The sequence below is a fragment of the Arachis hypogaea genome, chromosome 14, assembly GCF_003086295.3.
Source record: "Arachis hypogaea cultivar Tifrunner chromosome 14, arahy.Tifrunner.gnm2.J5K5, whole genome shotgun sequence".
NCBI classification, from domain to species: Eukaryota; Viridiplantae; Streptophyta; class Magnoliopsida; order Fabales; family Fabaceae; genus Arachis; species Arachis hypogaea.
Window position 1 is genome coordinate 123,680,681 of NC_092049.1, and position 27,180 is coordinate 123,707,860.

At 36.0% G+C, this 27,180-nt stretch overlaps 1 long non-coding RNA gene across 1 annotated transcript; it reads left to right on the top strand.

Annotated features, from left to right (window-relative positions):
• The first annotated feature begins 13,128 nt into the window (after positions 1 to 13,128).
• On the top strand, positions 13,129 to 14,427 carry LOC112743940 (uncharacterized). Its single transcript, XR_003172526.3, has 3 exons — positions 13,129 to 13,732; positions 13,851 to 14,019; positions 14,223 to 14,427. It is a non-coding gene; the product is annotated as an uncharacterized lncRNA (long non-coding RNA).
• Positions 14,428 to 27,180: the final 12,753 nt, after the last annotated feature.

Sequence of the window (27,180 nt, forward strand, 5' to 3'; positions counted from 1 at the left end):
TGTGGTAGTGAATAGGAGGTTTGACCGTTGACTAGGTAGTAGGTACAAAATATTCTCTCTATTGAAAGAAAAGAAAAGAAAGGAGAAAAACTGTTTTTCTTTCTAGTTTCTACTCTTTTATTTGTTTGCTTGGCTTTTTTTGAAAAAATAGAAAGTATAGCAACCAATTTTTGTTTCTCAATATTTGTCAACTTTTTTTAGGATTTATAATTTAATGTTTAGAGTCAATGGGTTTATAATTTACAGTTTAAAATTTAAAATAAATAAAATTATCTTAAAAAAATTAACTGATATTAAAAACATTGATTCTCTAATATTACTTTTATAAAAAGATAAAAATCTCTCTTTTTCTTGTTTTTCTATATATAATGATTATTAAATTATTATATTAATTAATAAATTTGATGTAAATTTTATATAATGTTAGTGTAACAAATATATTTAAAACTATTTTACTACTCTTTTTATATTAATAATAGAATATTCAATTTTTTTAGATGATTTCTTATTTCAACATTTTTAAAATAAATATGTGTTTAGCTAAAATAACAAATAAACAGAAAGAGTATATGCAATTAAATATGTTCTAAGGAATTTCATTAAAAAAAAAATAAAACATAATATTTCTATAAAATTTGCTAAAATTAATGTATTTTGTTATTAAATTTTTTTAAATTTATAAAAAATTTATCTTTTATAAACGAATATATGCAATTAAATAATTATAACTAAATTAATCATATTACTAAAAAATATTAGAACATTATCATTAATGTTAAGAAAATGAGCAATTACTTTAAAGTTTAATGTTTTTGCTTTTTATTTAAATAAATAAATAATTCATTATTTGCAAAAATACACAAAATATGAGAAAAGTTATTTTGAATATACAACTGTGACCATTTTGCAATACCTTAAGAGTAATTTCAATGAGATATTTTTTTTATTGAACTGATTTAAAATTGAAATTTGTATTGGATATAATCTTTGAAATGATACTGATATCAATAACGAGATACTTAATCATTTTGAAGAAAAACTAGTAAAATATTATCATTTATATATCTATTAAACTCATTAAATGAATATTGTAACCTTATTATGTAATGTTGTTAAATTAAAATAAAATCAAGCATTAGAGTGACGAATTTTACGTGAGTGGTGTGAGGAAAAGAAAACGAGGGCTCTGCTAGGGTTTCTTTCTAGCGCAACGAACAAGCAAATTAGTGCAAGTAATCAAGGGTCTTCTCCCCTTTCTCTCCGCATGGACATGCGGCAGTAGCGAGTAAGAAGTCCATCCAAAAAGAAGAATTAGTTCGGCAAGATACAAAGAAGACTAAACCCAATAGTGATGAACCGATTGTCGAAGCTGAGGCGGATGAAGTGGCTATTATGACTAATGAAAACGCAAATCCTAATCTAGTGCATCAGATGGATGAAGCTATGCATAATTAGGGGAAGCTAGTTAACCCAATGGCTGAAGTTAGGAAAAACTCAATAGTTCCTTATAACAAGCAGGAAAAAGTCTTCTCTTATAAGGAGTCTCTTATGAAAAATGTTGTATGTATGGTTTTATCTTCGGATGAAATTATTCAATTGGTGACTGATGAGTATGAAGTTGATAATAGGGATGGCAAAATTTCCTGAGACGCAGGGATCCCTGCGGGACTGCCCCGAATGGGAATCCGATTGTAGGAAATTTTCTCCGCGGGGATGGGGATGGGGGACAAAATTCCTCCGAAGCAGGCGCGGGGATTCCCGCCCTGTCCCCGCTATTCCCCAAAATTTATGAATTCCTTGAATTATCCTTAATAGTTTATTTCTCATATATGTTTTTTAGTCATTTCTCACACACACATATATATAAAAACCCAAAACTCCTAATCTTTATTTGCATAACCCCTCTTCAATTCAGAGATCCCTAAGGCTGTCCATACTCCATCCAACCTCTCTGCAGCCACCCCCTCGTCACCCTTCTCACCGCATCGTCACACCTCACCGTGCCATCACCCTTACTGCGTCGTAATTTCTATTTGCGGTGTTCCTTTTCGTAACTCTGCCGTCGTGTCCATTCTTCTCTCTGTTGCCGCGTCTCCCACCTCGTCCACTACTTTTTCCTTTGGCTCGTCGTTGCGTTCCCCCATTGCGTTATTTCGAAAGAAGTCACCATCGTGTCATTTAGAATTTTTGTATAAAATCTTTCAGTTTTTGTATAAGATAGATACTTGTAGCTCTATTCATATGGAAATTAATAATTAGTTAGAACTATTATGTAGATGGGGAATGGGGTCCCCGCGAAGAATGGGGTCCCGTGGAGAATGGGGATGGGGAGCAATATTCCCCATGGTGGGGAATGGGGGCGGGGATGGGGAGCAAATCTGAGGGCGGGAATGGGGAGCAGGGAGGCATCCCCCGCCCCCGCCCTGCCCTATTGACATCCCTAGTTGATAATGCTCTGTTTCGAGATAATGTTAAACTAGCCCCCCTTCAATGCAAAGCCGGTAATAGATATTTCTTTGGAGGAATATGACATGTATAAAATATAAAAATACTCTTTAATTGTCAAGATTCTGGGGAAGAATATTGATTTTTGGGTAATGGAATCATGGGTTAAAAGGGTTTGGGCCCAGAATAGAGATGTAAGGGTTTTGGATTTATCTGGAGATTTCTTCCTAATTCGATATGCAGATAAAGGTGATTACCGACATGCTTTGTTTGAAGGGCCATGGCAAGTAGCTGATCACTACCTATTAGTGCAATGGTGGAGACCATTCTTATGCCCCTCTGATTAAGTTGTGTAGAAACTCGTAGTCTGGGTCAAGATTTCAAATCTTCCAGTAGAGTTGTATATAGAGCAGTTCCTATGGAGAGTAAGGGGAAGTTGGTACTATACTCAAAGTTGACCATACCACCTCTACACGCATTTGTGTGGAAATTGACTTACGACAGCAGCTGGTACCAACAATTCAGGTTCTGGGAAGAGATTTTAGAATTGCATATAAGGGCTTACACTTAATTTGTTTTGGCTGTGGCAAGTATGGCCACCGGATGGATCAGTGCACAGAGGTACAAAAATATGTAGGAAAACAGTCGGTAGCCCAGACTTCGACAGGACATACATCGAGGTATGTGTTACAAATGGAAGGAGCAAATTCAGAGGGATTGGTATGCCAACTTTGAATTCAAATTTGCAAACAGATCTTTCGGAGTTAATTCCTTCCAATCGATGTTAGAATGTAGATGTGGAGATGGGGGAGGATCTTGCGATCTTCGGGACATAGATATTAGCCAAAAAGGCTCAAAAGCGTAAAGGTAATCCTAAAACTCTAGGTGGTCCTGGATTCAACAAATACCTGTCCAATACACAAGGCTCCGAATTTGAATATTGGGCCAAGAAAACCCTACTGATGATGGACCAATTAATAAACCCAAGACAGAAATTCCGAATCTAGTAAAAAAAATCTGACCCATTGAAGGCTAAAAAAGCTAACCCAGCTAGACACCAACCTACGGTTAACTCTTTAAGGATGATGACCGGTAAAGAACCCTCAAAGAAAAGTGTAGGGGGTCCAACAAAGGAGATGCTAGAGGAAGAAAACATGTGAAAGTTTCGATGGATAAAGGAAAAGAGGTGATCAGTACACCAACTCCAAAGTCTCCAAAGAGAAAGTCGGATGATTATTGGTTGTCTCTAGAGCTAATTAAACAGGTAAGTCAAATTCCTGGTGCTGACAGCCTCGAGATTGGGGGAGATTCTTTTGTGCAAGTTCACTACCCTAATCAAGACAACACGATAGCAGCTAATGCCTTTCGTAATAAGGCTTTGGATAATCTACCCTATTTGGATCTGCCAGATCCTGGTAATGTGATTCCTGGAGGTCCGACTCCTGGTGAAGGGATGGAGGGTGTGGTGGTAGTTCATTCTGCCAATAATGTTTCTTCTATTTAGTAAGTTTCTGTTGTTGATGCCTTCTTTCTATGTTATTGATTTATGAATGTTATTACATGAAACTATACGGGTGTTGGTAGTAAAGGTTTTTCTATGTTAGTAAGGTATTTATCTCGTTGTTACCATGCTAATCTTATCTGCTTGCTTGAAACTCACATTAATGGAAAGAAAGCTGATAATATTGCACGTAAGTTTGGTTTTTCAGATTGGTTTCTTGTAAAAGGGGTCAGTTTTGCAGGTGGAATTTGGTGCTTATGGAATTCCTCTTATTGGAATATTGATGTGATAGAATCCCACAAGCAGTATGTTCATCTTAAGTTGGTGTATGGTTAGGAATCTTTTTGGTTTCTTACTCTGGTATACGGCTCCCCCCTCCCTCCATCTCAACCCTAGAAGTGAACTATGGTCAATATTACAGAACTTGGCTAGGCAAATTTCAGAAAAATGGTGTGTTGGTAGAGACTTTAATAGTGTACTATATGCATCTGACACTGGAGGACACTCAGGGTTGGCTAGAGATTTTGAGGGATTTGTGAATTGTCTTAGATTGTGGATTACAGGATATTGGCTTTCAAGAAAAATCTTACACCTGGTAAAGGAGGGCAACTCAAAAAATACTTGATAGATATATTTCTAATAATGCTTGGTCTCAGAGGTTCAGTATGGCAGTGGTAAAACATCTTCCTAAGCTTAAATCTAACTATATTCCAATCCTCTCGAACTTAGAGACGGCTTCGGGTCTTGTAAATTCTAATTGGCCGTTTGGTTTCTTGGCGGCATGGCTCACTCATTCTGATTTTGATATTCTTCTGGATGAATCCTGGCGGGCGGAAAATACTTTGGAGGCTAATGTTAGCAGTTTTGCTAAAGCAGTTAAGGTTTGGAACAAAGAAGTATTTAAAAATCTTGCTAGACGAAAAGCTCGCCTCTTAGCTCGGTTAAATGGCATCTCTGATGCTCTTCATTTCCAAATCAATCCTTTCTTGGACAATTTACAATCTGATCTTTAGAGAGAACTGGAGACACTCCTTATTCAAGAAGAAATCTACTAGAAACAATGTTCTAGGTGCAAATGGATAATTTTTGGTGACTGAAATACATCTTATTTTCACATCACTGCAACTTCTAGAAAGAGAAAAACAGGGTGATTATGTTAAAGGATGCTAATGGAGAATGGGTAGAAGACTCTGTCTTACTCCAAAATATTGGAGTTCAATATTTTCACAAGTTGTACAGTGAAGATAATTCCTATGAGAGGCTGGAAGCTCTGGTCTATTTCCGAGTCTGTTGATGGAGGAAAATAACAAGCTGGGTAGAATGGTTAGCATAGAAAAAATTTTCACTGCTCTATTCTCTATGGGGGCGTGGAAAGCTCTTGGACCTAATGGTCTTCTTGCCATGTTTTATTAGAGTAAATAGAAAATGGTTAAGCCTTCTCTGATAAATTGGATAAATAATATTTTCAGTAACCATTCTGGCATTAAAATAGTAAACAAGACCTTTATTTCTATGATTCCTAAAAGAGATAGTCCATAATCCTTTCACCATTTCTATCCTATTGTGTTATGTAATGTCTCTTATAAACTTGTCACTAAGATTATTGCTCAAAGACTAAAAGAGGTGATGCCACATTTGATTGGTCCTTCTCAAGGTAACATAACTATTACTCAAGAAGTTATTCACACTATGAGTTCAAAGAAAGGCCCTATCGGCTATATGGCGGTCATGATTGACCTCGAGAAGGCATATAATTGTTTGAACTGGTAGTTTCTCCATGATACTCTTGTTGAAGCTAGTCTCCTGGTTAATCTGATTAGTCTTATTGATTATTGTTATTCTTCTGCTGAAATGCAAGTCCTCTGGAATAGAATCCCTTCTACACCCTTCTCCCCGTCTAGAGGTATTCGACAAGGTAATCCCTTATTTTCATATCTATTTGTTCTGTGTATTGAGCTTTTATCCCATATTATATTGACTGTTGTGAATAATAATCTCTGAAACTCGATCTGTTTAAACCGAAGAGGTCCTAAACTGTCGCATCTATATTTTGCAGATGATATTGTTTTGTTTGGAAAGGCTTCCATGGACTAAGTGGAAATGATGAGGGGTATTTTGGATCTTTTCTGCCGTAGCTTTAGCCAGAAAGTGAGCTTTAAGAAGTCTTGTGTTTTCTTTTCAAACAATGTATCCTTTAATAAAAAAAGTTGAATTAAGTAATGCCTTGGACATAAAACTTAACACAAATTTGGGTAAGTATTTAGGGATTCCTTTGCTTCAGACGGACTAAGAAAGAAGATTTTCATTTTATTTTGGATAGAATGGTTAGCTGACTTAGCACCTGGAAGGCTCAAAATCTTTCTCTTGCAGGGAGAGTTATTTTAACGCAATCTGTGCTAGCTACCATCCCTTCTTATTTAATACAAGTCATGAAGATTTCATTGAGTGTTTGTGACAAAATTGATGGAATTTGTAGAAATTTCATATAAAGAGGATTTTCTGATGGTAAGAAGCCTCATCTCCTTGGTTGGGACAAAATTTGTCTACCAAAAACGCAGGGAGAACTGGGTTTAAGATCGGTCAAAGCTCTTAATAATGATCACATGATGAAAGTAGCTTGGAAGATGATTCACCATCCAGATATTCTATGGGTATAGGTCCTATGGAGCAAATATAGATGCGACAGTAATCAAATTCTGATCATTGACAAGCCTTAATCTTGTTCCAATGTTTGGAAAGGTATCTGTTAGATTTGGACAATTTTTTAGCAAAATCTCATTTGGAGACTAGGTGCTAGAAATCAGGTGAACATGTGGACTGACCATTGGATACGTAGTGTGCAGAGACTAGCTAATCTTGTCCTCGAATTTTTTATAAAAAATTGAATGGAGGATAAAGTGGTGGAATATGTGTTCGGCTCAAGCTAAAATTTTAATCTCCTTGATAATTTTTTTAGATGAAGATTGGGTTCCTATCTTGACTGCAATTAAACCTCCGGAGAGTGGTATGGGAGAGAATCAAGTTGCTTGGTTACACTCAGATAATGGTTCTTTTACCATTAAGTCAGTTTGTTCGATTTATCTAGTACCTGTGGATAACTCTGCAGCTGTGCTTTTTGCGAAGGTAAGGAAATTGCATGCCCCACCGTCAATTTACGCATTTTGTTGGCTAGTAGCAAACAATACTCTTTTCACAAATGAACTTCGTTTTCAAAGAAGAATGACACTAGATGATCTTTGTTGTATTTGTAGTCTTTCTCCTAAATCTGTGCTCTGTGTCCTCCATGATTGTAAAGTCGCGTACGAGACATGGAAGAGCCTAGATAATTCATTGAGTATGGATACTTTTTTCAATAAGCCTATTTACCCATGGCTCCTGAAAAATCTATTGGTTCAATTTCACCACCAAGGTGTCCCTTGGCCCCTGATATTTGTTTGCATAATGAACACCCTCTGGTTTCGGCAAAACAAGTTCATCTTTGAGACTAAACACTCTATGCAAAAAAAAATTCCATTTGTTTGATAGCTCTCCATCTAGCTAAAGACTATCATTTTGCACAATCCGAGCTTTCTCAAACTAGGAGTAGAGTTGGTTCCTTTTCTAAGAAACAAATCAGATGGATGCTCCCTGCCTTGCCATACTTTAAATTAAATACTGATGGCTCAGTCACAAAAGAAAGAACTGCGACTTGCGGTGGTATCATAAGGGATTATGATGGTAAGTTTTTGGCATGTTTCAGTGCTAATTTGGGTACTTGCTCTGTTACTCAAACTGAACTATGGGAATTTTTTTTGGATTGTATCTGGCTATCAACCTTGGTATTCTTAACCTAAGTATTGAGATGGATTCAAAGGTTGTTGTGAAATTCTATCTAGGGAATAATGCTGATTTCCATTCTGCTAAATTTTTTGTTGCTGCGATTCATTCTAGATGTCATAGTTTACCACTTAGAAAATTCGCCATAAATTTAGGGAAGCAAATGCTTGTGCTGATCGACTGGCAACACATGGTCATAATCTGTAGTTAGGATGCCACTTTTTCTTTAGTTTATCTTCTGCTATTTCTTCTTATTTCATGACAGACGCCATTGGTACTTCTTTTTATAGAGTTGTTTCTGTGTAGTTTTCTTGGGCTTTAGCCCCGTTTCTTATCAAATAAAAAATAGAAAAAAAGTATTTTCAGGAGATTTTCACATCAGATAACTCTACTGATCCTAGTCATGCTTTTGAAGAAGTTAAACAAACTGCTTTTAGTGTACACCCCCAAAACGCTCCAGGTAAGGATAGTTTTACTATAAATTTTTTTCATTTTTATTGAGATATAGTTGGTGGGGATGTTCTTCGTGTAGTGAAGAGTTTTTTTATGGATGGCCGAATACGGAGGAGTTTTAACCATTTTCATATTTGTCTTATTCCAAAAATCTTAGATACTATGGATATGACACAGGTGAGGTCTATCAGCTTATCCTCAATGTTCTATAAAATTATTTTTGAAGTATTAGTTCACAGATTGCAAGGATTTATGAATTTTTTTATTAGTCCTAACCAAAGTGCTTTCTTGAAAGGTTAGCTCATTTCTGACAATATTTTGATTACTCATGAATGTATGCACTACCTAAAGAATAAAAAGAGAGGCTTAGAAAATAAAATGACAGTTAAGCTCGACATGAGCAAAGCCTATAATAGAGTTGAATGCCAATTTTTGTAGTTTATTCTGGAGAAACTTGTTTTTGATTCCCGGTGGATTGGATGGATTCAAGAAGTCGTCACAACTGTTTTTTATTTGGTTATTGTAGACGGACAACCTTTTGGTTTCTTTAAACCAAATAGGAGCATCCGGCAAGGTGATCTCGTATCCCCGTATCTTTTTTTCTATGCAGAAGGATTTTTTTTGGCTACACAAGGCTGAACAAAAGAGTGTTATTCGAGAAATTCATATTAGCAGAAGATCTCCTAAAGTGAATCATCTACTATTTTCAGACGACTAAATTCTCTTCAGTAAAGTTACTACCGACAATTTCCAGCACATTATTTAATTACTAGATGCTTATGAGGGGTTTAGCAGGTAGAAAGTTAATCTAACTAAATTGACAGTATTTTTGGTAATAATACTTATTCTTCATTGCAGTAAACCTTGGCAGACATGCTCCACATTCGTAATATAGGGGGCACAGGATAAATATTTAGGACTAGCTTCTGTAGTACAAAGATTCAAAAAGGCCACTTTATTTGGATTGATTAAAGTTAAAGTTAGAAAAAAGGTGGAAGTGAAAACTACTCTCAACTAGGGGTAGGCACGTTCTTATCAAAGCAGTTGAAAAAGCTATCCCGATCTACAGCCACTTTTGTTTCAAACTACCAGATAGTCTTATATCCAAGATCTATGGAATTTTTTCTCAATTCTGGTGGGGATAGAAGAGATGGGAGAGAAGAATGTCTTGGATAAGCTGGGAGAGTATGACTCGACCCAAGAAGGAATGTTGTTTGGGTTTTAAGGACATGTGATCCCAGAATTTAGCACTTTTAGAAAAGCAGTGTTAGAGAATAACTACCAGACCAACCTCTTTTCTTACTAAGATGCTGAAATGAAAGTACTACAGATACCAGTCTATTATGAAGACAGAAGTAGGAACAGAACCTTCGTGGGGTTGGAGAAGAGTCTTGGAGGGGCGTAACGTCTTTGAAAAATGCTTGCTCTGGAAGGTAGGTTAAGGGGAGAGTATCCGTATTTATGTAGATCCATGATTGCCATCCCCTCATTTTCACTGTGCTCCTATGCAATCTACAACACCAAGACAAAATGTGACTTGGGTTAGAGAATTCCTAAATCAAAACAGGGAGTGAAATTATCAATTAATACAGTTTTTGTTTCCTCCAAAAAGTTACTCAAAGTATTCTTTCAATTAATATTGAAGAACGAGAGGACCAAATATCTTGGACTTTTCACAGGTATGGTAATTACGAAGTAGCATCAGCATATCAAGTGGCTTACCATTTTCACCATCCATCGATTGAGTTTTGTCCGCCTATAACTCAATGCAGTGATATTTGAAAAGACTTGTAAAAAATGAGACTACCTCCGAATATCAAGTTCTTCCTCTGGCGTGCCCTCTATGGAAGACTTCCTGTCTTGTTGAATCTTCAGCGACAAATTTCTTCAATTTTTGTAATTTGTCCCCGGTATTAAGTAGAAGAGGAACCAACTATGTATTGCGTATTCACCTGCAATAAAATAAAAGAAGTATGACTCAAAAGTCCATTTGTAGGTGTGACAATAGAAGAAGATGAAGAGAAACTTTATCGGTATTGGAGGAGGAAGAAAGCTTACCTATTGGAAACTGGAGTATTTAGAGAATTATGTGCTGGAATATTTAGAGAATTCGAAATCGCTTGGTCTTTGAGCATGAAGAAATTCCATCGAAAAAGATGAAACGAACTTCTTAAAGATTATTAATAAAAACGGTGTGTGATTCCCTTTTATTTATCTTTTAATGAAATATTAGAGAATAAATATTTTTTTTTAGATTTTCTATCTTTTTACTATTTTTTTAATAACTCTTTCTTTTATATTTTTTCTTATAACTCAGTATGAGAGTTAATTGGGAGTTCTCTATTCTTTTTACTTTTTTTACTTTTGTTTTTAATGGATCTATTGTATTTCTTTGGTTATAAAATAAATATTTTTTATTTTGGTAAAAAACATTAAATTAATAAATTGATATAATTAATTTATCGTAATAAATTATATTTAATAAATTAAAAAAAATAAATTAAAAAATATTCTTAAAAATATATCATGTCAATTTTATTATTAAATGTAAAAATTTAATTTTTATATAATAAATAATAGATATAATAAATAGATAATAAACTAATATGATTGTAATAAATTGAATCGTACTTGCACCATAGTAAAAATTTTAATATCTTGGATACACTAATTTCAATTCTATTTTTTCATATATCGTTTAAATACAAGTGTTTTTATAAAAAATTTTAAGATTTTAGTTTTAATTATATATTTTTTTTAATAATTTAACATTGGTAAATTTTGTAATATATAAGTATGTTATTATAAAAAAATAATTATATGATTGATTAGACATATTTTTTTCATAAAAAAACATGTATTTTTAACAAGAAATTAATAATTAAAATAAACATTTTTTTCTTATGAAATACACGTTTTCGTTATGTATAAATGAGCTAGATTGAAGGCACTTCAACCACCTTCACTACCACCTTTGACCTCTGCAGTCTAGACGAAAGAGGTCGGAGATGGTGATGAGGGAAGCTTGAAATGCCTTCACGTCAACTCCAAGACGGCGGCTATTAGAGGTATCCGCAAGAAAAAAAATATTTTATAAAAGTACTGAAAGAGGTCGGAGATGGTAGTGAAGGTGCTTGAAAAGCCTTCACGTCAACTCCAAGTCGGCGATTAGGGTATTCGCAAGAGAAAAAATAGAATTGAAATTAATGTATTAAAAAATATTGAGAATTTTGAATTTATAGAAAAAATGAGAAAAAATTGGTGAATGGACTAGTTTGGTGCACGACATTCAATTTTAGGGACTAAAATGAGTCACTTAATGCAAAGTGAGGGACTAATTTGGTACATATACAACGATGACATAATGGATGACATGTGGACGAATACTGTTGCGACACGTGGCCAAATAACATTGTGACACGTGGCACAACTATCTACGTCAGCATGCCACATGTCACTGGTCACCACGTCACCCTACCATTACACGTGGCCAAATCATGAAGTAACACGTGTCACTTACAGTCCACGTCATCATGCCATATCATCACGTCGTTAATAGAAAAGGCCAGGAACTACTATGGTATATTTTTTTCAATTTCAGAGACGTAATTAGTGCAATTGAAATTTCAGGACAATTTTAGTGCAAAATACCAATCTCATAGACCATTTTCGAATTTTACTCTTATTGAGAAGTGTGGTGGTTTCATTTTAAATGAGAACTATATATCAGCAGGCCGCGGGGCCTCCAGACAATATCCTAACTCAAAAAGCCCTTAATATCCCCATTTGAGAATACACGAATAAATCATTGAAATATCGATAAATTAGATGCTACGAATTATCATTTCTCTTCTAACTCAATCAGTTATTTTCATGAACATCTTTTTCCCCTTATCATCTCTCTCCTACGCTGTGCTTGAACTGCTTTAATTTTTTGCTCTAGAATTATAACGTAATATCTTTATAGAGGAAAAAATTTATTTAATAATTGCAGTTTGTTCAATAATTTTGAGGTAAATTAATTAAAAATATAAATTTCATACAATAAATATGAAAGTTCTTATACACATTTTTTATATTTATATTTTTTTTAGTTAACTCAATTTGAAGTTATTAAATGAGGTAGAAATTTGTCTAAAGTTATTTTTATGTGAAATTAATTGTTGAGAATTATTAGATGATAATTTAATTAAATATATTAAATTATTAAATAATTTTTTATTATCAATTTTGTAATATCCCGCATTTTTGAAAATCTAAATATAAATAAATTATGATTTTATTTTATTAAGTTTAAACTTTATAATTTTAGAAATTATTTTACTAGAAATAATTAAATAGACTCGGAGATAATTTTATTTTGAATCAATTAATATTCTTAAGTAATTTTATTATAATAGAATATTTTGTATAATTTTAATAATTGAAAAATAAGAAAGAATCGTACAATTTAATTTAAGTAACTTATATAATGAAAAAGTTATGACTTATTTTATTAAATTAAGTTCTTAGAGATTAATTTATTAGGAATGATTAAATTGATTTTGATAAATACTTTAATTTCAAGTCAATTGGTATTTATGCACAATTTTGATTATAACTAGTTACTTTATATAAATTGAAATTAAAGTTATGATAGAAAAATAATGAAAGGTTATATAATTTAATATAGTTAATTGATATTTTGAGTTAAACCGTATTTCATAAAATGTAATTAGTATGCTTATTTTATAATTTAAATTAAAAATAATTGTTTGAGCTCATTGATATATTGATAAATAAAATTTTATGCGTTTTAAAAGTAATCTTTATAGTATTGTATTTGAATTCTAAATTGGTATCCTATCATAAATATTTTATAAAATTGTTATATTACTTACATATATATATATATATATTACCCAAATATTACAAAATCCCTAATTGTTACCCTAAATTCACTAAACGTATATACATACAGAAAGAAAGGAGGGGAAAATAGAGGAGGGGAAATAGAAAACAGAGAGGGCTCAAGAGATAAGGAAGAGAGAAGAAGGGATGTCGCTGATGGAAGAGGGAACCGCTGCCGCCATTACGCGCCTCACCATTGCTGTTGACGAGAGAGGAGAGAGCAGAAGGGAAATCGAAGTTAAGAGGGTTGAGATGGAGAACGATGAAGCCGTTGTCGTTGAGCCACTATCGCTGCCACTTCACGTTGTCGCCGCCGTTCTTGATGTCAATTGAAGCCACGGCCGCCGTTGAGATCACCAGGGAGAGCCACTTCCATCAAACCCTAGCCATCACTATTGCCTCTGCACGCAAGAAGAAGAAGGAACTGATGCCACTGTTGCCGTCGATTTGGAGTTGTCATAAATGCAGTTGTTTCTACTTCTAGTACTCATTCCTCTGATTGTTGGAGTTGCTGTGGAATGGAGCCACTGGCGGGGTGTTGCTGCTGCTGGAACCACCGGGAAGGATTGCTGGGAATCACTGCTGCCCTGTTCCCGTTCTAATTAGGTTCAACATCCATTGGCCTGGGTTAGCCTTTTCCCCTTATTTCTGCTCCAATCGCACACCCTATTCTGCCAATTTCTTATTAAACTGCTTGTTCTTGTTTTAATTCAACTTTGGCATGTGCTCTGTTTTAAATTACCAGAGCCGTTTCTGCCTTTCGATTCCATTGAAATCGAAATCTTCATTTCGCTGCAACCATGGTCATTGTTGTGGGAACTAACGCCGCTGCCATTGAGAGTGACGCAGCAGAGGAGGAGTCGTTCCTCTTCCGCCGCCGTCGCCGGAGACCTTGGTTGCTGCTGTTCATATGGGTGAGTTCGTTGTTTCCTAGTTACCGGAGTCACTGTCTATGAAGAAAGTAATTAACTAATGCTTTTAAAGAAAGTTAGTTTCCTTTTAGATGTCTATGAATGCAGTTAACTATTTGCGCTTTATTCTTTACTTTCACGGCATTCTCGACCTCTACTGAGAACATGTGGTTTGGTTCTCACCCCCAAATTTTCCACCCTTTCAGCGACAGGTTTGAAGACGCAATTTGAAGCTGCGAGCAATCAGTAGGCTTTCTTTATGGTTTTAATTGCTTTCATAGAGTCCCCTCGCTCTTGTCCTTTGAGATTTTATTTTACATAGAGGGGTAGGTTTAGTATATTGTATTTGAGTTTTATTTGGTCTCTTTTGTATAAGAATTATTATCAATAATATTTATGTGATTATTATTATTTGTGAATGTTTGAATTATGACTTTAATAAAAAAAAAAAATAATTTTCTGGCATTTTCTTAAAACTGAAACGCGAACTCGATACAAAGGCTTGATAATTAAGTAGTTAATACTAGAAAAGGTTATGTAATATTCTTTCTAGTAGAAATACCCTGACTTAAGCAAGGTATTTTGCTGGACGGGACGTTACAAATTTCATATGCTGAGTTTTTATTATTAAATAATTTTTATTATTTAAATATAATTTTTTATTAGAGAAAGAAAGGAGATACTATTGTATATATTATATGATGAAAGCAAAGGATTTTTTTAATATCATATCTTATATATTGAGTTAACCTATGTTATTCATTTGTAAGATGATTGTATGAATAAGCTTCACATATCTTTCTGAATGATAAAATAAAGTTGATACAATGTCTAATTTAGAGAACGGAAGTTGAAAATGGATGTGATGAGTAGAGAAGGGGTATTTGAATACGTCATCGAGGGATGCCTATTGACTGGAAACATGAAGGAAATGACGAAGAAAGGATAAGGAATAGTAACCGGATCAAATTAGCCAAGGGTGAGTGAAAAAAAAAAAAAAAAAAACTAATCTTAATTTTATTTTTTATTCAAAAAAATATTTTTATTTGGAAAAGGTGGAGTGGATCCATATTCTAGAGAAGCTAATGCGGTTGCAGACTACTTGGTTAAAAAATGGTAGGAGCTTTTTATATAGAGTTAATAGTCAATTTTGTCTCTGAAAGTGTTCTCGATTTCTATTTTCGTCCCCGAAAGTCAAAATTAATCAAAAACGTCCTCGAAAGATACCTGAGATGATTACGTTCGTCCTTCCGTTATCTCCGTAGCTGAGTTGGCAAACGTCCGCTGACGTGGGCCGTTAACTGCCAAGGTGGGAAACGCCAAGTTGTAGCATGTTGTTGATGACAAGATAAGTCTTGTTTAAGACGTCAAATTAGTCCTTAAAGTGGATAAACCCTAATCCCAATTTGAACGATAAATACATCGCCGTGAACACTTTCGGTGGCAGTAGAGGTAAGTAGGAGCCGTAATCCCTGGCTGGCTGACTGGATGGAGATAGGAAATGGTGGTTGTGGTGGCGGTTTGTCACATGCATCGCACGACAGTCATAGATCTAGTGCTTCGATGTGAAGGAGGAGGGTGAATTCTCATGATGGATCATTTGATCGAAGGTTACCTCTGCCAACTTCAGTATTCCAAACTCGCCATACATGTCGAGCAGAGCTGTTTCCAATACGGATGAGGTAGAAAGCCTTTCCTTATGGCAAGTCCATGGATAGTCTTACCCTGCAAAATAGCTCCTAGTTGAGTAGTTGTGCACAGAAAAGAAGCAGGTTTATGAGTGTGACATTATCAACAGCCAATTTATCATCCTTGAGTATATTCTCCAAAGAATCAAAAGCCTGAATTGGTTGACCGTTCAAAGCATAAGCATCAATCATTGCATTCCAAGCAACAATGTTCCTCAAAAATATACTATCAAAAATCCTCTCTGCATAACTTAACAACCTACACTTGCTGTACATGTCAAGAAGCGATGTCTGGACCATAACATCTGATGCAAAACCCATCTTGAACGCATAGCAATGCACTTCTCTTCCCCATAAATTATAAAATCAGTGAGAACATGTTTCCAGCGCATTGATTAAGCTGAACTTATTGGGGCGAATCCTAGCCTGGAGCATTGTCCTAAACCACTTCAAAGAGGTGAAATATTGTTGGACCATCAAATACACGCCAACCATTGAATTCCAAGAAACAAAGTCTGGAAGAGGCATTTCCTCAAGCAACTTGACTGCAGAATCAATGTGACCAAATTTGCCATACATCCCAATGAGTGAATTGCAAACATAAAGATCCTCAGCCAAACCCATTTTAAACAAGCTTCCATGAACCTTTTCGCCTTCTCTGAAATCCAACAAGCCACCACAAGCTTTGAGTGAGATACAAGTTGAGCATTTTAAAAGGGTATGTAAAATGATCGGCGGGAACCCCTTAAAAGCGCATTGTGAGATACAAGTTGAGAGTATGTAGAAAGAAGCCGTTATCCGTATAACCTCTTATCATGAGGTTCCAATGAAAGGTGTTTGAGTGAGACATTTTGTCGAACAGGGAGAGTGCATGTTGCATAGACCTAGATGACACAGTATCAACTAGAGTCCTTGAAAGCCAAGACAAAGAAGAAGATGATGAAGCTCTGGAATGGTTGTGGGAGTGAGCAAAGGCGATGGTGGATTTCTTGGAGCCTTTATGGTGAATAGGGGGAGTGGTGTTGGTGGAGCTGAGGAAAATGGGTTTCTACCGAAATGACGTCGTTTTTGTTCTCTGTCACCTTGGCACTTAACGGGCCACGTAAGCGGACGTTTGCCATCTCAGTTACGGAAATGACGGAAGGACGAACGTGATCAACTCAGGTATCTTTCGAGGACGTTTTTTATTAATTTTAACTTTTGGAGACGAAAATGAAAATCGAGAACACTTTTAGGGACGAAATTGACTATTAACTCTTTTTATATAAATCAACATTTTTTCGGAAGTTAATATTTAATTTAGTTTTTAAATTTTAGGTTGAATTAAGATTATTGACCTCTAAAATTATAATTAATTTAATCAAAAATTACAATAATGATTCGAGTTAATCTTTATTTGAACTGATTTTTGTAAATGATATATAATTTAATACGTTAATTTATTAAAATTTAGATTTTTTGTTTAAATTTTATGTGATTGATATTTATTAAACATTTAAACTTCTTAAAAATTTGATTGATTCTCTAACAATAATTAATTCAATTTGAAAATTTTAAGACTTTAAGAGCATCAGTTAAGTTTTTGGGAGTTCTAATAAGTTTCGATTATATAAAATTTGAATGAAAAATTCAAATCACAATAAGTTAATGTACTAAATCAATACGTCATTAATAGAGATTAGTTCAAAAAATAATGCGAGTTATACTTATAAATTTTGGATTTAATTTGGATTAATTAAAATGTTAAAGATCAAATTATATCTATCTTCAAACTTCAGAAATTAAATTGAGTTTTACCAATTTTTGTTTGAAAGGGCATCTATTGATATTAAAAATGCTTTACTTTTTTATTCTCATGGAATTTTTAGGTCTTGTTTGGATGGAAAAAAGTAAACGATAAAGAAATAAATAAAAAAAAGAAGAAAAGAAGTAAAATAAAAGTTTAAAGTAAGTTTGTTTTGTATTTTTTTAGTATTTTTTGTTTTTAAAATTTTGTTAAAAAAATAAAAACAAAAATAAAAAATAAAATGTTATTATTTTTTATTATTCTTTTTACAAAATGTTATAAAAATACTAAAAATAAAAATACAAATCAAACGAGTTTTAATTTTTCTTTGGTTATTTGGATAAAAGAAGTTAATTATTTTTTTTTATTTTTCTTTTAATTTTTTTCCTTCCCACTAATTTCTTTTCCATTTCATCTGAAACAAACAAAGCCTTAGAATAAGAGACTGGTTAATCTTATTTTATTTGTTTTCTTTGGGGTGTTAACCCCCTTTTTTCTCAAAAAAAAAAAAACACCTTTTTTACTAAAAAAATTATACTTAAATAATGTATTAAAACAATACAAAGGGTAAAAAACGGTTATAAGTCAAGGGGAGATGATATTTACTCAAATTAGTCAAATGAAATTCTCGTTCAGGTATCAACCAAAGCGAAATATTATGTAATTCGAATTAATAAAATTCGAACTACACTTCAACGTAATTCGAATCGACCTATGTCGAATCATTCATGACATTGCTTGTAAGTAATTCGAATCAAGTTCCATCGAATTACATAAACATAGTTCGAATTATATCAATTCGAATTACATGCAGCATGTGATACATAGGGAGTTCGAATCATATTGATTCGAATTACTCCTTTTTCGTTTCTTATGGTAATTCGAAACGAGTTGATTCGAATTACAAGGGTTTCGCCTATATAAAGAGTTCGAACCAAGGTCATTCGAATCAGTTTTGCATTCTCATACCCCACCAAATCCCAGAGAAAACGACTAAGAATTGGAACGACAAAGACTCGAGCGGCATATTCAGGCGATGGGGGACGATCCGAGGAGGCTATATCGTTTGGATGGAGTTGCTCATATCGCCGGGGTGATCAACGACGAGGTTAGTGGTTTCTAATAGTGATTTTTGATAATGCTTTATGATAGTGGGTTATGATAGTGGCTTATGTTAGTGGTTTATGATAGTGGTTTATGATAGTCGGTTTTGATAGTGATTTATGATTGTGGTTTTTGATAGTGGTTTATGATAGTGGTTTATGTTAGTGTTACTGTGTTAGTGGTTTTTGATAGTGGTTTGTGATAGTGGTTTATGATAGTGGTTTATGTTAGTGTTAGTGGTTTATGTTAGTGTTAGTGGTTTATGAAAGCGGTTTTGTCGATAGTTTATTTTAGCGGTTTATATAAGCGGTTTAGGTTGGTGGTATCGGAGGTGGTTAACTGAGTGGTTTTGCATGTGATTTTCTCTAGTCGATATGCATGTGCTTTATGCTAGTGGTTTTTTGGATGCAGTTTTATGATGCGGTTTTGCTAGTGGTTTACTACATTTTGCTTTTGCGTGTAAGTTTTAGAAGTGGTCTATGTTTGCCGTTTCAGTATGCATTTTTGCTAGTGGTTTACCATATGTTCTATTTCATGTGTTATCTGTTGGTTCTTTCTGTTGTCAATTTTATATGTGAGTAGTTTTGTAATTCGTTCTAATTATGGGGTCCATGTAATGCGCAGCCACGGCGTTGCATATCGAGCATGCGGCGGCAGCAGGGGATGCGACTTGATGAGAGGTATGTTCCGTACTTGCAGATGGCCGGATTATACCATCTTGTGAGACTGAACGACAGATGGTTCCGATTAGACGAGCCCCTTGTGAGTGCATTCGTCGAGCGGTGGCGTCCGGAGACGCATACGTTCCACATGCCATTCGGAGAGTGCACGATCACACTTCAGGATGTCGCGTACCAGTTGGGGTTGCCTGTGGACGGACATTACGTTAGTGGTTGCCTGACAGACTTCAACCTATACATACAGGGTGGCCGGCCAGCTTGGCAGTGGTTCCAGGAGTTGCTCGGTGTGTTACCTCCGGCGAACCAGATTCAAAAGTTCGCCGTGAACTGCACCTGGTTCCAGGAGACATTTGGCGAGTGTCCCGAGGGGCGGATGAGGAAACAATGAGGCGCTTTGCTCGTGCCTACATCATGATGTTGTTGGGCACCCAACTGTTTGCCGACAAGTCTGGCAATCGTATCCAAACTCCTGTGGTCGCTGGAGATGGAGGTTGCGAGACACGTATGCGGTCCATTGTACCGTTTGACTTCCCAAATCCCCTTGCGCTGCCGGAGACTCAGCCGAATCATCCATGTGCACCCATTACCAAACTCAGAACACTTGCCCACGTACCGGCGATAGTCAGACTTCACTACCTTGTACTGTACCCCTCGGCGGATGCTGTAAGTCTTCACACTCAACAGGGCCTCATCTTTCTCTTGAAATTGCTGACCAACCTGGAACTCTGTCAGACCAGCAGACCCTTCCGCATCTCTAGCGCCAAATCCAGCAGGCTAGTCAGGAAGAGCATCCTGCCTCATGGCATCCAGGTCCAATGCTGAAAAATGTGGAGGGTACTGCTGTGTGCCAGAGCTAGAACCACCTGCAGCCCCTCCCGGGTCACTCGCTCTGATATCATCGCCACTGTCATCAGCAATCATATCTGGCTCAACATCATCGTCCTCTGGATCATCAAACAATCCGTCACCAACACCAGCCGGTGCGGCACAGTCTACCGAGGTCGGAAGAAATTCCCCAGTTCCAACCTCGTCGTCAACACTGCCGTTGAGATCAACAACGAATGAAGGGGATGCGACAGGATAGATGTGTGGCTCGTACGCAGGAACGGAGGAAGAAGCAACGGCAGGTCTCGAGCTAGAACCGGCCACCGTGGCTAAAGTGTTGGTATTCCGGTTCGAACCGCCCGAGCTGGATACCACATCTACCAACTTTGCCAACAGCTCTGGTGTCCTCACCTCGGAAAACTGCCTGCGACAATGAAACATGGCCTGCAAGTCCTCATCACTGCCAATCATGAAACAATCGTACTTCACGGTATCTTGGAGCACCGTGGTTGGAATGCGATAGAAAAACTTCTTAACCCTTTTTACACCTTCCAGACCAAGTTTCAGCAGTACAGACCTAACAATGTCATCATAGCTCGTCGTAGGCCTCACGATGATACAGAGAGGATCCTTATCGGTGAACTTCACACCGGACCGAGTTTTTCTCTTAATCGATCCTCTGTGGTGAACCAACAACACAAAACTGTCCTCACCAGCCATCTGAAATCCCTCTAATGAGAGCAACTGACGTTCACCTCATATATATATATATATATATATATAGGTCTGGTTCACACTAATTCGAATCATCATCATTCGCACTATATATATGTAATTCGAATAAACTCGTTTCGAATTACCACAAGAAACGAAAAAGGAGTAATTTGAATCAATATGATTCGAACTCCCTATGTGTCACGTGCTGCATGTAATTCGAATTGATATAATTCGAACTATGTTTATGTAATTCGATGGAACTTGATTCGAATTACTTACAAGCAATGCCATAAATGATTCGATATAGGTCGATTCGAATTACGTTGAAGTGTAGTTCGAATTTTATTGATTCGAATTACATAATATTTCGCTTTGGTTGATACCTGAACGAGAATCTCATTTGGCTGATTTGGGTAAATATCATCTCCCCTTGGCTTATAAGTGTTTTTTACCCCAATACAAATATAATTGCTGTATATGATATTTGATCATTACCGTCCAGAAAAATAAAATTAATAGCATGCATCAAGTCTATGGAAACAAATGGCTGTGCTTTAAGATAGGGGGTCCAAATTAACATTCTTCAAAATCTCAATTATGGAAAAATACCCCATATTTAAAATGAACGGCTCAGATAACTTCTTGAAACTCTGAGGAAAATTAGTGACCGTAGGATGAAGTGCACGTGCATGTGAACTCAAAATATTATATGCTTTCGCCACCGCTCACACTCGCCTCAACAGTAATACAGTATGTTGTTAACTCACGCGCCACCACCATATTTCCTTTTCTACTTTTCTCACACCAACAACAACACTATCACTGATTAAACTTCAACTCCATCATCAACATCATCACCATCACCATCACCATCACCATCGTAGAACTGTTACTCTCTTCTCACATTCTCTTCGCGCCTCACACTTCTCCATATGACCGCACTTTTTCAATGACCAAACGCGGTCGCCGGTGACTCGTCGACGGAGCACGTCGCCGGCGAGTCTCGGTCACCGATTCACTGTACCTCTTGACTACTCTCTTGGCACCCATTTCTCCCCTAAGATCGCGGTTTTTACTCGTGAAGTCAGGTAACAGTGTTATTATACTCATAGTTATCACAGTCATCAAAACGATTCGTTTTCTTCTTCTTTTGGGCTTGATTGAATTCGTTGTTCTTTCATTGCTGTTGGATTATTTTGTGACTGTAGAAAAAAATATATATTTTTTTCATGGGTTTTTCAAGGGTTTGAGTTTTTTGTTTTGTGTAGATTTTGCTGTGAGAAAAAAAAATGGGATTTTGGTGGTGAATGATGTGGCACTGTCTGAAATGGATAAAACCCAGATGGTGTTCTGAATATTTTGTCAAAGGGTATCTATCTGGGTGAAGAATCCAAAGTATTGAATTCTCTCGAAGTGTTAATTGGCTTTTTTGGAATGAAGAAAGGGGAACAAATGTGATGCATGCTGCAATTGAGGATGTGGAAAGACGATGAACAGGACTCTATTTTTCCAAACCAACAGTAACAAATTCAACATCAACATCAACATCAACATCAACATTTAACCAAATTCAACAATGAAGAATGACAACTTGTAGCAGAATTCTAGTAGAAAATTTAAATTTAAATTATATATTAATATGTTACAAAAAGGATTATCTGAAGAACAAGGAAGTGCTGCACACAAGTTACTATTTCACATTTTAATTAAATAGAGAGTGTTAAAAAAACCCCATTAGAATTAGTGATCATCATTATCAGTGTTCTCTACTATATTCTCAAATCTGTGTATGTGAGTGGCAAAATATTCCTTTGGGAATTAATATTACTATTACTAATCCACCATGATGATGATCTTGATCTCTTCATCCTCATTATCATCATCAAAAAAAGTCTCTTAACAAACCTCTGATATATCACCACAAGAACTTGATGCAACTCAAGCAGAGCAAGCATCACATTGAAGACATACCTCAACGGCCACCAAGACTCAGGAAGAAGCAGTGCTACCAACCAAGCCATGGAGAACGAACCGCAAACCGCCATGGCCACGCTTAATTGTGTAGCATAACGGGCCAAACGCAGCGAGGCCACAAACGCCAGATAGTAACCAAAGATGCCTAACACAGAAGCCTCGGTGATGAGAGGGTGAAGTTGGAATGGAGACTTTGAACCTGCTGATGAGGTTTGGATTTGAAGCAAAGCCAGAAGTGAGGGAAATACACATGCATAAATCTTATGGATCATATTAATGGAGGAATTATTGTTGTTATTATTAGGAGGAAGTGGAGGAGGAGAGTTGATTACAAAGTTAATGGTTTGGTTGTAGATGAAAAAGTTGGCCATGGCTTCAGATGTGAAGCTGCCATTGTAGTTGTTTGATCGATATATATAACAAACGAGCCTAGTCTAATCTGCCATGAATTCATCTTTTCCGATGCAGTTTCGAGCAGGGGGAACATACAGGAAGGAAACTGAGTGAAGAGCAGCACTAATTATTACTACTTCATTCAGGAACAAACCGCCAGTTACATGGTGCCACGTAGGATTATTACTTTTTCTGGAAGTTAACTGCTCGAGGATCTGTTGGTGTCTGAGTTTGTCAGTTGGGTTTCAGCTTTTTCAGAGTTTGTCAGTTGCAGCTTTTCAGAAGTGTCAGAAATGATGAGAGAGTTCATGACTGGAACAAACCGCCGCGAGGATTGACGGAAAGAGAGGGCGAGTGGGAGAAGATATCGAAACATTCAGGTGTGTGATATCAATGTGAACCAAATCTATATAGCAAAATAAATTATGGACAAGATTTTGGTTTTCCTAATGGTCGTGTTTTTTGTAATATATGATGTGGTGTTATGCGTAAGCATCAATTTTGGTTTGTTGATCGTCAAACTTCAGACCAAGAAACAAGAACAATGTATAACGCGATACATTTAAAACATTGGGATTATGTATACCAAACCAGATACTTTAGATATGTTGTTTATGTTTTAGTTATTATGGTTGAGTTGCATACACTTCTGAATGTGCTCTATGAAGAGATTGTGGCAGCAAAACTATGAAAGGCAACAACTCTTGACACTGAGAAAGATGGATCTGATGAGCAGAGAGCACAGTAATAATGCCTTCTTAATGGGAATTTTGAGGCTAATTCTCTTGGCGGAATTTTCTTTTATTTAGAGAGGGCTTCAACAAAATCAACCAAGTTAGTCTACCTTGTTACACATTGAGAGCTTTGTTTCTTGCTTTTATTTTTATTTACTTACTTTTTGTTAATGGGAGTTTGTTGCTGTACCATTGACCATTGTTATTCAGAAATGAGTTAATCATTTTAGTATATATAACTTTCTGCCTTCAGTCTTCTTCTCTCTTACCTCGGAGCTCGGGATGAAGCAATTATACCTCATCATTATTCATTCATCAATCTGCAATTTTGTTTGATTCGCGGTGACAGAACAGCTGCCGGTTGTTGGCCGAAATCCCTTTATGTCATCGTCCTTAAGGCCAAGTGAAGGCGGGAGAGCAGGGAGGGAGCTATACAAGATGGCCCAACAAGCATACTATGGATATAAAGAAATTTGTTGTATGAACAATAAAGCAACATGAAGCTAAGAAAGTGTTAGTTTGAAAACTGTGTCTGATTCCAAAATAGAATAGAAGTGGATGAAAAAGCGAAATTTGACATAAACTAAAAGTGCATCAAGTGATTAATTTTCATTATTAATGATTGATTCATATTTTAAATGAGAACTATATACCAGCAGGACCTCCGGTCCTCCATACAATATCATAATCATGATAATATTCCTATTAAGAATACACAAACCATTGAAATATCGATAAATTAGATCTCTACGAATTATCATTCCACTTCTAAATCAATTATTTTCAATTTTCATATGCAAATCTTTTTCCCCTTATCATCTCTCTCCTGCTGTGCTAGAACTACTTTAATTGGCGAATGCTAGAGTGATGATGCTAATTTTTTTCGTCGTGTAGTAAGGTGTCAATAAGGGAATATTTTATGTAAATCGTAAATGATAAATTCGAATTACATACATGTAAATCGTATTGGAAGAATTCCATTTATGATCATATAATACAAACAAATAAATCATATTGTGGTAGTTCAATTTAGTAGTAGAGGAGAGAGTGCTTCGATTAGGGGTTTAGGATTTTGCAACATAGCAAATTGGTTCAATGAAAAATCATTAGGAATTTATATCAAACTTACACAACAGTAATGAAAATCTTATTCTAATAAGTTAAAGTTCGGTCATGTCATTATATGCAAAATTTACTTTTGGTGTCTCCACTGCATATCCTACTCTAGTATCCATCTTGTTTCTAAATACCAATTTAATTATATTCAATATTTTTAAATCATTATTATCACTAACGTTTTTAATGTAAAAACTTTAACCAACAATTCTAAATTACTAATCTAACTAACATTTCTAATATAATAATTCTAAGTCACTACGGATTGTAAACTTTTCTAATCTGACATAAAGAAAAAAAATCCAGTGCATTAACCTTTTCATTGATATTGTTGGTAATATAGACAACTCCATTTAATTGGTAGAGACGATTTGAATCGTCCTTTATCACCAATACTTTTTCTTTGTCGCTTTCTTTTCTCTGGTCTTTTGAAGAGTGCAGGGTAAGAGTGATAGATGATATAAATCGTACAAGAGAAAAACGAATTTATGAATAAGATGATTGCATGAATAAACGAGAGTTGAAAAGTGGATGTCATAAGTGGAGTGACGGGTATTTGAATCGGTCAACTACGGGTGCCCACTGAGTGGGAAACATAAGAGAATGACCAAGAAGTAAAGGATGAGAAAATAGCAATCCGATCAAATTAGCCAAGAATGAGTATAGAAAATTATTAATTTTAATTTTATTATTTTATTGAAAAATATTTTTATTTACACGATAGTTTAATAAATACAATAAATACTACTTTTTTTTTTAATTATTGAAATTTTTGGGGTAAAGTAAGACATTAATCTAAAACAATGAAATGAAATTGAAAGCAGCATAGTTATGGACAATTTACGTTATTAAATTGTTTCACTCTCAATATTACGTAAATACATTGTTTCCAAATTCAATACGCAAATGCATTGTTTCACTATTTTATGTAAACCGCTACTGGCAGTAGCGATTTACAGGTGTGCATAAACCGCTACAACCAGCCGCGGTTTATGTGTGTGAGTGTAAATCGTTACTGTCAGTTACCAGTGTGCTGAATGGGGATGCCTATATAAACCATGGAGGGGCCAAATGTGGAGAGGTAGAGTGTTATTCACAAATGGAGGGGGAGGATAGTTTTGTGGCTCTGATTCACTGCTCTGGAAAAATTCAAAAAAGCAAAAAGCATGGTGTAAAATTCACAGATAGAGAACCGCTTAGTGTTTTTATCCGATCGTCGAATACGTTGGCAGATATTAAGCAAAGCATATTACGGAAGCTCGGTACCTATGGGACGAAGTGGGTAAAAAAATTATTTTACAAGATTCCCATTGCCGTTGTGTCAACTGGTGTGAGATATGAGACCTTCGTGATCGGGTCGGATGAAGACTTGCAGGTCTTGTTTCACTGCAGGCGTAATTTTTCGGAGGTGAGGATACCTGAGCTGCTTGCGAAGTTGGAAGATGGTGTGGATAGCTCTGGGGCATCGGCACCTAATCCTTAGTCGACCCCAGCTGGTGGTGCATCAACATCGATGCCTGTGGTAGCAGCGACAGTTCCGAATGCTGAGCCCGAACATGCTGGGGCTGTTCATGCATATATTGCTCCTGTTGTTCCTGATTTTGAATGCGATGCCGGACTGGATCGAGTTGAGAATGCACTGTTTGACGATGATTCGGATGAGGAGCCTATTGATATTGGTGGGGACAGTGATGATGATATTCCAAGAGGTGGACGTTCAGCCCATGGAGGTTCCGGTTCTGGAACACAAGAGTATCCTCCCCACCTCTCTTCTTTGAACTTGGAAGCCATCGGCCAACATCAGAATGTAGATGCAACATTCGATGGGCAGGGGATGCATGATGGGACACCTATGACTAAATTTCAGATTGGCCAATCTTTCCAGAGTAAAGAGGAAGCCGTGTTGAGTGTAAAAGATTACAGTATTCGGCGTGGAGTTGAGTACAAGGTTATGGAGTCCGACAATCTGAAATACCAAGGGAGATGCAAGGAGTTTGGTAACGGGTGCACGTGGTTGATTCGGATAGTCATGCAGAAAAGGAAGAGCACATGGGAAGTTAGGAGGTACAACGGTCCGCAGACGTGTATGGCCACATCGATATCAAGCGACCACAAGCAGCTGGATTATCATGTCATCTGTGCGAGAA